We start from the raw sequence: 10,471 nt of genomic DNA on the forward strand, positions 1-10,471 counted from the left end.
CTTCTATAATTGAGATAGACCACTTGACTTAGTACTGGTTGTGTATGACTTGATTGAATTGATCACTGAAACTTCACTTTGGACTAAGGACTATTCCACGTTTGATACTCACACACAACACACAAGACTTTTGTTCAATGAATGCTTATTTCATTTGTGTGATTGTACATGTTCAAATGTGATGTGTGTGTGGTCAACCATATGTGGATCAAACCAAAAATATTTTTGTTCTTTTTATTTGCTTTTGGAAGTGATTTGTATCACCCATGTTTTTCAAAGTTTTTCAAATTGTTTTTGTGTGAAAAACATGTTTTCTGGATGTTTTCGTTACTTATTTCATGCGTAAGTTCAGTCACAAGTTAAAGGGTCCAATTCTCATGTTTTTCAGCTTTGGACAGAGAATTTCACAACTGTTTCGCGAGTAAGACTTACCCGAGAAAAATTTCGCGAGTAAGTTTCCCGCAAAAATTTCCAAATCAACTTTTTAAAGGGCATTTCGTGGGACATTTGTTTTAAACTTCTCTCATCTTCTCCCGAACCCCTATTTTAATGTTTCAACATCAAAACCCAACTAATTTCAAGTGTTTTACATTCCATAAACATTTCTAAGGTAATATTTAACTCTTTTCATCAATTTTGATCCTTAGATTATATTTTTGGGGATTTTTTGTTCATAGTTGGGATTTTCAAAAATGGGAGTTGGAGAACTTAATTTTTGTCAATCTTTTTTATTGGGTTTTGTTTTAAATGATGATTTGCTTGGGATGTTGGCCCCTTGTCAAGATTTTCATATGTTCATGCATTGTTTAACATACATTTGTAGTGTGTGCACTCTAAGTGTTTGATAAAATGCCCAAATAGTATTTTCTCATTGTTTTGGACTCCGATGAGTACCAAATTTTGGAGATCACCATAATTATTCATGTTTATCATGTTTTGATCATCGGTGGTGTGTTTTATACACTTTGCCCCGTGAGTGCTTATTCATGCATTAGTCATGCATCTCACATGCACACTAGATGCACCTTGCTGCACACACTCTAACACTTGACATGTTTTGCACTCACTCATGCTAGTTAAGTCTTTTTAGACACTTTTAGCTCATATAACATGTTCTTGTGTGTATGTCATGCCTTGGTCTATTCTTTGTTCCGTCATCCTTAGCATGTCATGTTTTTAAAGATGTTTTTGTCTTTCGTTTGAGCTTCATTTTCTCATTCATCTTGCACCCCTCATGAATCATCTTTTACCCTTGTTCATATCTTCTTTTCTTTCCCTCATTCCTCTTGATTCATTTGTCTATTCGTGACAAAAAGGGAGAGAGTATTCGTCATTTCTATATAACTCATGTGCACATTCTTAGAAGGAGAAATTCTACCTTATGTACATTCGTAGGGGGAGAAAACCATAAGGGAGATGCATATACCAAGGAGGAGAAGACATTTTTTTTTAGAAAACCTTGTTTTGCTTTATGCTTGTTTTCTCGTTGCTTTATGGTGCTTTGAGTTACATTTAGTATGAATGTTCAATATGTATATAAAACACTATGAATGTTTAGACCCCCAATTTCCAAATTATCAATTCATGCTTATTATCAAACAATTACTGTGTGGAATATGAACATAAGCATATAACAGAATTGATAAATAATCTAGACCAAATAAAATCACATCCACAGCAGAATGGCCAGTCTGGACTTTTTATCTTGTAGTGCTACAGCTGGCATGACGGTTCAACTTCTCTGCATGTTTCACTCGTATGCATCTTCTGGTGGCTTGCAAGCTGCGAGCCACCCTCAAGATCTAGCCACGAGTCCCTGCTTCACTGCACAGTCTTAAGCATTTCTTCACACTCTCTGACACACTACCCTTACATGATTTCCACCTAAACACAGGGTTACTAATTGCTTAATTACAAGCAAATTTGGCAAGGAGTAAAGCCAACAAGATGGTTGATTAAATTCAACCTTACATAGTATCTATGCTTTGTTGCTCTCATCGCATCGTGTTTATGTGTTGGACATGCATACATCCTTATGCTATTGTGCTTTATTGGTTGCATGTTCGGATGATCATTTGCTTTGCTATATGATCATTGTAGTTATTTCCATATGACTATTTTGGTGTATAATCAAGTTGCTCACATGTTTCATATCATGTTTACTTGATCGCATTTTACTTGTTACATTATACTTGTCCTTTTATCACTTGATTTACCTTGAGGGTCTAATGTGTTTTGTGCAAGAGTTTCAGGTTACAAGTATACATGTTCCAAGTTCATCACAGCTTCTAGATTTAGGTGTGAGTGAGTTTTTCCATTGTTCCCAAATTCACGTTATTTACAACTAAGGTGTTTTGTTACGAAATAGCCAAAGGGGGAGATTGTAAAGTTGTTATTTACAACTATATTTTATGTTGGCTTTATTCCATGACAAAAAGTGTTGTAATTGCTTTAATTTTGTTCCTTGTATTTTGTAAGATTTTATTGTATTGGGTTTAGTATTAAGTTGGTGAAGACACAAGCTTAATTGAAGAATTAGTGCATTTCGTGACTATCTCGCTAGAAGTTCACGAGAAGGGTTTTTGCGAAAAGGGCATGTGAGGAGCACAAGACTGGAAGTTGAAGAGTCGTGCCAAGCTATCAGTTTCACGAGTATCTCACGGGGAAGGCCTTCCCGCGAGATAGTTGCGAAACATTCTACCTGGAGGATTTTTAAGTGTGATCTTCTTACCCTTCACCCATACTATATATACCCTCATTACCCACAGAAATTGTAAGGGAGGCCATTCAGAGAGAAAAACCCTAGATAGGTTTTATACAACACACACACCCATCTTTTAGAGAGACAGCTAATCATCCTTAGTGACAAATCATTGTAGCATTTTCTCCTTCCCTCTCCCATTGTCATACCTTGAAAGGAGATTTTACCCAAACACAACTCACACCTTTTCAGAGTGTAGAGAGTGTTTTGGAGTTTGGGAAGCTTGGGAGAATTGCCAAAAGAAGCCGGTGAGGCTTGGTGGATGCAATTAGGCGTATTGCGGGATCCGAAGAGCTAGACAAGACACAGTTCCGAGAAGCCTTGTTGGAGTAGGAGCTTGGAGGGCTTAGGTACATCGGGTAGATTAGGCTTGAAGGGGTCTCTTGCTAACCCATGTATTGCAACTGATTGTCTAGTGGATCGATTACCGCTTGGAGGGCGGCAGAGAGGTTTCTCGCTGAATTCTTCGGTTTCCTCTTCGATAACACATTGGCGTGTTATCTTGTATTTGCATTCTCTCTTCCCTTACTCTTGTGCTTTACGTTTATGTTTGTTGTTTATGTTTATGCATTAGAGTAGTATTGGTTGATTGCACTTCATTTACTCTTGTTTCCACACTTAGATAAATTAGAGTAAAAGCAATCTAAATTTTTAATTGGGGGTCTAAACATCTCTTGTGTTTTTAACACATTATCAAGCTTTCAAGATCAAATGCAAAAACAAAACAATGCATAAAAAGAGATGCATGATGCACAAATGCATGATAATGAAGCATCTAATGCATGAAGAATCCTACAAAGATTGAAAGAATTAGATCAAGGACCAAAAGAGCATAGGCTCAACCATAGGAACCCTTCCTCATCCAAACGAAACAATTTTTTGGAAATGTACATTTTTAGGCCCCTGTAAACTAGATTGTTTAACCTAATTAATTAACCAAGTAAATACTTAAATTTATTATTTAGATCTAGGTTAAAACAAAACAATCATATCATGAAAAGCAACAGAAAAATAAATAACAAAACGATATGATGACCTAGGAAAACCAAAGCGGTAAAAAACCTGGGAAGGATTTAACCTAGCTATCCTTAAAGTAAAAAATAGATCCACTATGAAAAAATTGAAGTTTGTACAATAGAACTTAGACCACTAACATTCTATTACTACCTCGAGTAGAAAACTTACTACCACGACCCCATGATAGCTCCTAGTCCACGGACTACTTCTTTCCTTAATTTGCTGCAATCACAAGCTCACCTGCTTATGATTTTGAGACTCCACTCAAAGGTTTTGGATCTCCTTAGATGTTGATCTTGTATGCAGCAACTTTTACAACACCAAATTTTGAGATTCTTCAAGGAATAACACTGGTAAAAGACTTTAGAGAGTTTTTAGGTACAAAACCATAGATCTACAAAAGCGGCACACTCTTCCCTCTCTGATAAGTCTTATAAAAACGTGCATGGCACTATTCCACGTGAGAAAGTCCTTTTGATTCTGTGAAGGAATTGTCAAAGTCCAACCAACAAGAAAATAATATAAAATTATAGAATAGGGAATTGCAAGGCATTACTTTTTGCACCGCCAAGACAATATGCATAAAGTGGATATAAAGAAAAATAGATAGGGATTATACCACGTTTTTCTAAATAAATAAATAAATAAAACGATAATACCACAGTCCATGACATACTGCTCAAATTTCAAAGTAAGGGCACACAACTGAATTGTTGATGTCCTCAATAAACAATTTTTAGTTGGTTCCACGTTTCTTAGATTGTTGGATAGTTTTCAAAATCCCCAATAAAGCCATTGAGTATGCTACTAAGAATAGTCACGCACCAATCTTTCTCAATCCAATACTCATAAGCCTCCATATCACGATGATGTTGGGCAGTGTGGGATCTTCCTCTGCCACATGTTAATGTTATAGTTATTCTCATCTAATTTTTCTCCATTGGCTAGAGGTTTTCAACTATGTTCCGCCCTGATCTTAGCATCATCTCAATCGGTCGGCGTTTCCTTTGGCTTGGTCCAGCCAACCTCTACAGCTTGTCACACCTTTTCATCTAGAGACTGCAAGAAAGCTCTCATGCGTACTTTCTAGTATACATAGTTAATGCCATCAAATAAAGGAGATATAATTAATGACTGTCCTCTATCCATAACAAACAAGGGTTAATGGATCAACACAGCAAAGATTAACCCTAATCAGAGTATGTCTGCTCTGATACCACTTGATAGGCCAAAAACTAATTGACCCCTTGTGATAAATTAACCAATTAATTTAGTCAAGTTAATTAATTAAGTTAATTAACATGCAAACGCATAGTAGCACAAACAAATCACCAATAAACTAAATATGCAACGAAAAGTAAATCGACACGATGATTTGTTTACGAATGGGGAAAACCAACACGACAAAAACCCCACCGGGTGATTTTAAGGTCACCACTCTCAAAATTCCACTATTATCACAACAAGCGGTTTACAAGTAAAAGAATCACAGCACCTTATACCAACCTACAGTTGAACCCTTACCCCAATACCCAATTGGACTTGTTCTGTAGTAAGAATTTCTCCTTTTGATGCACGGCTCCTAGTACATGACTAACTAATTGCGCCGATCCCAGTACGCGACTTCAATCACCAACTAAAGAAGGTTGTTAGCTGCAAAGTTCTTCAGTTCATCCCAACAATGAAGGTCAAGAAGATGCTTGGTTACAAAACACAACGGTGCACAAACACACAACTTCTTCACAAGAATAATGAACTAGGGCAAATTCTGTCTCCAGCCACAATTTGCTTGAACAAACTTTGCTCAACACTTGTGCAACTTATGAACACTTTGACGGCCCTTAAAATAATCCTTTTATATGTCTAGGGTTGTGAGAAAAGAAAGGTCAAACACATAATCACAGATTAGAGTCAAAACAGAACTGAAAATCTATTTTTCATAAACCTCGACAAATACCCTATCTATCGAGCTGCTGTCGAGTCACGAGGCTGAACAGCTCTTTAAGCTCGATAGATGGCTAGCTGTCGAGTTTTAATGACAGGCACTTTTTAGCTTGAATCTTGAACAGACTTGCATGGCTTCAACACTTGATCTTGAAACAAAGTTTCTTGAAGTATTAAACACATTCTAGATCTATCCAAATACAAGTAAAGTGCGTTTTGTCAAAGAATTAGCCGATTACATAAAATAGTAACATATGTTCCTAATAAGTGAATCACATATGTCCTAATAGAAACTATTGAATTAGTCATTATTTCTATAATATATTTAACGTGTAAGAACCCTTTTTGGAAAAGTTAAATTTTAGAAATTCCAATCAATTGAATACAGTATATTCTTAGAATTAGCATTTCATTAAAGGGGAAAATACAAACGTTAATATATGGTTAGAGCCGTTATATATTTTACTAAGTATTTGAAATTAATGTCACTACTAAAAACGCGAGCTATAGCGGTGTTTTTAAATGCGGCTATAACTTCTAAAAACATGACTATAGGTCCATTTCATCTATAGCTATGTTTTTTATAGTCACATTTTAAAGTGTGGTCTAAAAACTGTGACAATAGACAGACAGGTCTACAGCTGTGTTTTGGCTATAGGTCGTAGACCTATAGCCGTGTCGACTATAGACCTTATTTTAGCCACGCTTGTTAAACGCGGCTATAGGAGTTATTTTTGCCGCGTTTTTAAAACGCGGCTATAGGTCATAGAATAGCCACATTTAAGAAACATGGCTATAACCCTTTTCTTTTTTTTTTTTTAATTTGGCTATAGCCATGTTTAAAATGCAGCTATAGGTTTTTTTTCTTTTTCTTTTTCTTTTTCTTTTTTTTTTTGGACAAATCACAAATTCCTATCTACAACATTCATCCTGTTAACATATCAACCTATCTACAATATTACTGTCTACAATATTCATCCTGTTTTTATATATACATTCAAATTAATACAACAATATTCTTGTCTACAATATTCATTCATGATCAGCCAAAAAAAAAAAAAAAACACACAAAAACTATAAAGAAGTGTATATAAAGGATGAGAAGCCCATAGCCAAGGCATCACAAGAACACTATGTAGAGTAAGCAGCTTAATTGCCTCAGCTGAATGTTCTTCATCCCAATTTTCAATTAAACTCTCCAATATATACGGAGCATCATGTGTTTCCTAATGGACTTATAGTCGTGTTTCAAAAATGTGGCTATAGGTAGTCTTCTTTTTTTTCTTCTTAATTCCATATGAACCTATAGTTGTGCTTCTAAACACTTAGAAACGCGGCTATAGACTTAACTTATAGCTGCATTTTTAAAAACGCGGCTATATGTTAGCTATAACCGCGTTTATTAAACACGGGGGTATAGGTCATCCTTTAAAAAATAAAAACAAAAAATTTATTCAGCTAGACCTATAGCCACGCTTTTTGAACACAGTAGTAAGCCCTATTTAAAAAAACATGGCTACAAGCACTTAGAAATGCGGCTATAGACTTAACCTATAGCCGCAATTTATAAACACGGCTATAAGTCAATAGTAAAAAACGCAACTATGGGATAACTATAGGCACATTTTTTGTGAACATGGCTATCGCCCGTGTTCTTTGCAGCGTGTGGCTGTTGAATTCCATGACACCAACTAATTAGGTTCCAATGGAACGTAAAATAATTGGGGCTGCAACTTTGGCGTATTACTATTTATCGGAATTCTTGTTGTCTTTTTCTTTTATATCAATTAATGGTTGACATTTGACAATCCAGTTTATGCAAATTGTATTGGCTGTGAAACCCCCACCCCCTCCCCCCCCCCCCCCCCAAAAAGAAAAAAGTAATGCTTTGACAAATCTCTTTTTTATTTTATTATTATTTTGTTGGTCAGACTTTGACAATTCCTTCATGAGGGCAATTTCTCACGCGGAATAGTCCCCATGCAATTAGGAATGGCAACGGGTCGGGTTCGGGCCGGATTTTTCCATACTCGGACCTGACCCGTGGGTCAAGACCCACGGCCCAGACCCGACCCGTTTACTAAACGGGTTTTTTTTTCGGGGCCCGAACCCGCCCCCCTTGGGCCCTGTTAAGCCCTACCAGATCAGGGCCCATTCCGTTGCCTAATCAAAAAAAAAGTTTGCCTAATACTGATTTTCTCAGCAACCAAACAGTAGGGGACACTCAAGAAAATCCAAATCTGAACAGATCGGAAACCCTTTTTTTTCATTACAAAATTTTCCCACATCAAAAGTAAAAACAAGAATTAACATATAGACCCTACAAAATCAAATCAAACAAGCCGATCATATTCAACAAAAATAACACTTAAACTAGAAAATACAAATTTGATTCTTTGAACAAAATGAACGATTTTCAGTGCAAAAGCTTGAGTTCACAATGAGGTGAGGAAGATGAGAGAGTTGTGGCCTTGTGAGGTGGAGGAGGGTCCAGCAAGGTGAGGTCCGTGAGGAGAGGTGCTTGATCTCTTGAGGTGCTTGTTGGCAAGGTCGCTTGAGGGAGAGCGGTGACACTGACAGAGCTTGGGACGGTGGCGAAGGCTTGGGACGGTGATGAAGGCTTGGATCGACGGTGAGAGGTTGGGTAGTTGGCCGAAGGTGAGATTGAGAGTGAGTGAGATTGTGATTTGTGAGTGAGAGAGTGAGATTGTGATTTGTGAGTGAGACTAAAGAGAATAGAGATGAGGGAGGTGACTGTGTGAGCTGAAATGAAATGAGGATGTAGAAATTTTAGGGTTTATAACATTATATATATGAGGATATTTTAGTAATTATAAAATTATATATAACCAGGTCGGGTCGGGTCCGGGTTCGGGCCGGATTTTTACAAAAACCCGGACCCGGTTCGGGATTTTTTAGAAAAAAAAAAAAACCCAAACCTGACCCTATTCCTTATCGGGTCGGGCCAGGTACCCGTGGGTCAGGCAGAAATTACCATCCCTACATGTAATCTGTACGAATCATTACAAAACAAAGGTGAGCCCAGCTATTATTGCATGCCAACTAATTATATATTCCCCGAATTTACCTTGCTTTTCGTCTTTCGAAGTTCTACTATTCTAGCTACGACCAGCAGACTTTTCTTACTCTTTCTCCTAGTTTTGAGCTCAATTGATCCTATAAATTGGTCTCATTCCCTTCCCACAAAACCACAAGGCAAATCAAAAGCTCAGAGCTACTTCAATTCGTAAACTTGTACCACATACTTGAAATTACACAACTCCAATTTTAGCAAAAGCTAAAAGCTTAATTAACACACTCTCTTCCTGGTCCTTATCCTTTAAGTGCATTAATGGAGAGTGCACGTTTGATCCAAACATCCCTTTTGGTGTTTCTCTTGCTCGCATTGAGTGTTTCTTATGTACATTGCCAAGCCACACGTGTTGGGTTCTACTCCAAAACATGCCTTCGAGCTGAATCTATTGTTCGCTCAACCGTTCAAACACATTTCCGATCTAATCCCAGTGTGGCTCCTGAATTGTTAAGGATGCACTTTCATGACTGTTTTGTGCAGGGTTGCGATGCTTCTGTACTTATTGATGGACCTAACACTGAGAAAACAGCCGGACCTAACCTTGGTTTGAGAGGATATGAAGTTATTGATGATGCTAAGACTCAGCTTGAAGCTGCATGTCCTGGCGTTGTCTCTTGTGCTGATATTCTTGCCCTTGCTGCCCGTGATTCAGTTGTTTTGGAACTTAATCTACCTCAGGATTTTATGAATCATATTACTACTTTACTATATATATTTACATGCTTTTACGTGTAATTAATCATATTTTGCATTTTTCTTGCAGACTAATGGACCAAATTGGCAGGTGCCAACCGGACGCAGAGATGGCCGGGTATCATTGGCCTCTGATACTACCAATTTGCCTGGTTTTACAAACTCCATTGATGTGCAAAAGCAAAAGTTTTCAGCTAAGGGTCTAAACGCTCAAGATCTTGTTACCCTTGTTGGTAAGCTACAATGCATAAAATCATTCAAGAAGTCATTTTCAAGAATGTATTTAACTTGGTTAATTTTACATTTCAACTAAGTCTATTATTCATTTATGTCATGACTAGGTGGCCACACCATTGGTACTTCAGCTTGCCAGTTCTTCAGGTACAGACTGTATAACTTCACTACAACTAGAAATGGTGCCGATCCTAGCATCAACCCAAGTTTCCTCCCTCAATTACAAGCACTCTGCCCACAAAATGGTGATGCCACAAGGCGTGTTGGACTGGACACTGGTAGCGAAAACAAATTCGATGCGTATTTCTTCTCAAACTTGAGGAACGGTCGAGGAGTACTCTAGTCTGACCAGAAATTATGGACTGATGCGTCCACAAAAACTTTAGTTCAGCGCATTTTAGGCATCAGAGGCTTGCTTGGGTTAAGCTTCAATGTCGAGTTTGGAAGGTCCATGGTGAAGATGAGCAACATTGGTGTCAAGTCTGTTCGCAAAGTGTGTTCTGCGGTCAACTGATCGTAAAGGCTCCAGAAAAAGGATAACAACAATTAAACCCAAAAACTAAAAAAAAAAAAAAAACTAAAAATGTAAATGTACTCACTTTGGTCTTGAATTTAATTTCCTTGTTGGTTTAAGTTAATTATAAGGTGATGAAAAACCATATGTACTCAATATTTCTTTATATATTGGCGTAAGCCAATTGATCCAGGTTCAATCTTCAAAGAGATTT

The 10,471-nt window shown here is 37.3% G+C and overlaps 1 pseudogene; it reads left to right on the top strand.

The window, feature by feature from the left end:
- The first annotated feature begins 9,031 nt into the window (after window positions 1-9,031).
- LOC126695515 (cationic peroxidase 2-like) lies at window positions 9,032-10,257 on the top strand (annotated as a pseudogene).
- Window positions 10,258-10,471: the final 214 nt, after the last annotated feature.

This window comes from Quercus robur, chromosome 8 (assembly GCF_932294415.1).
Source record: "Quercus robur chromosome 8, dhQueRobu3.1, whole genome shotgun sequence".
NCBI lineage: Eukaryota > Viridiplantae > Streptophyta > Magnoliopsida > Fagales > Fagaceae > Quercus > Quercus robur.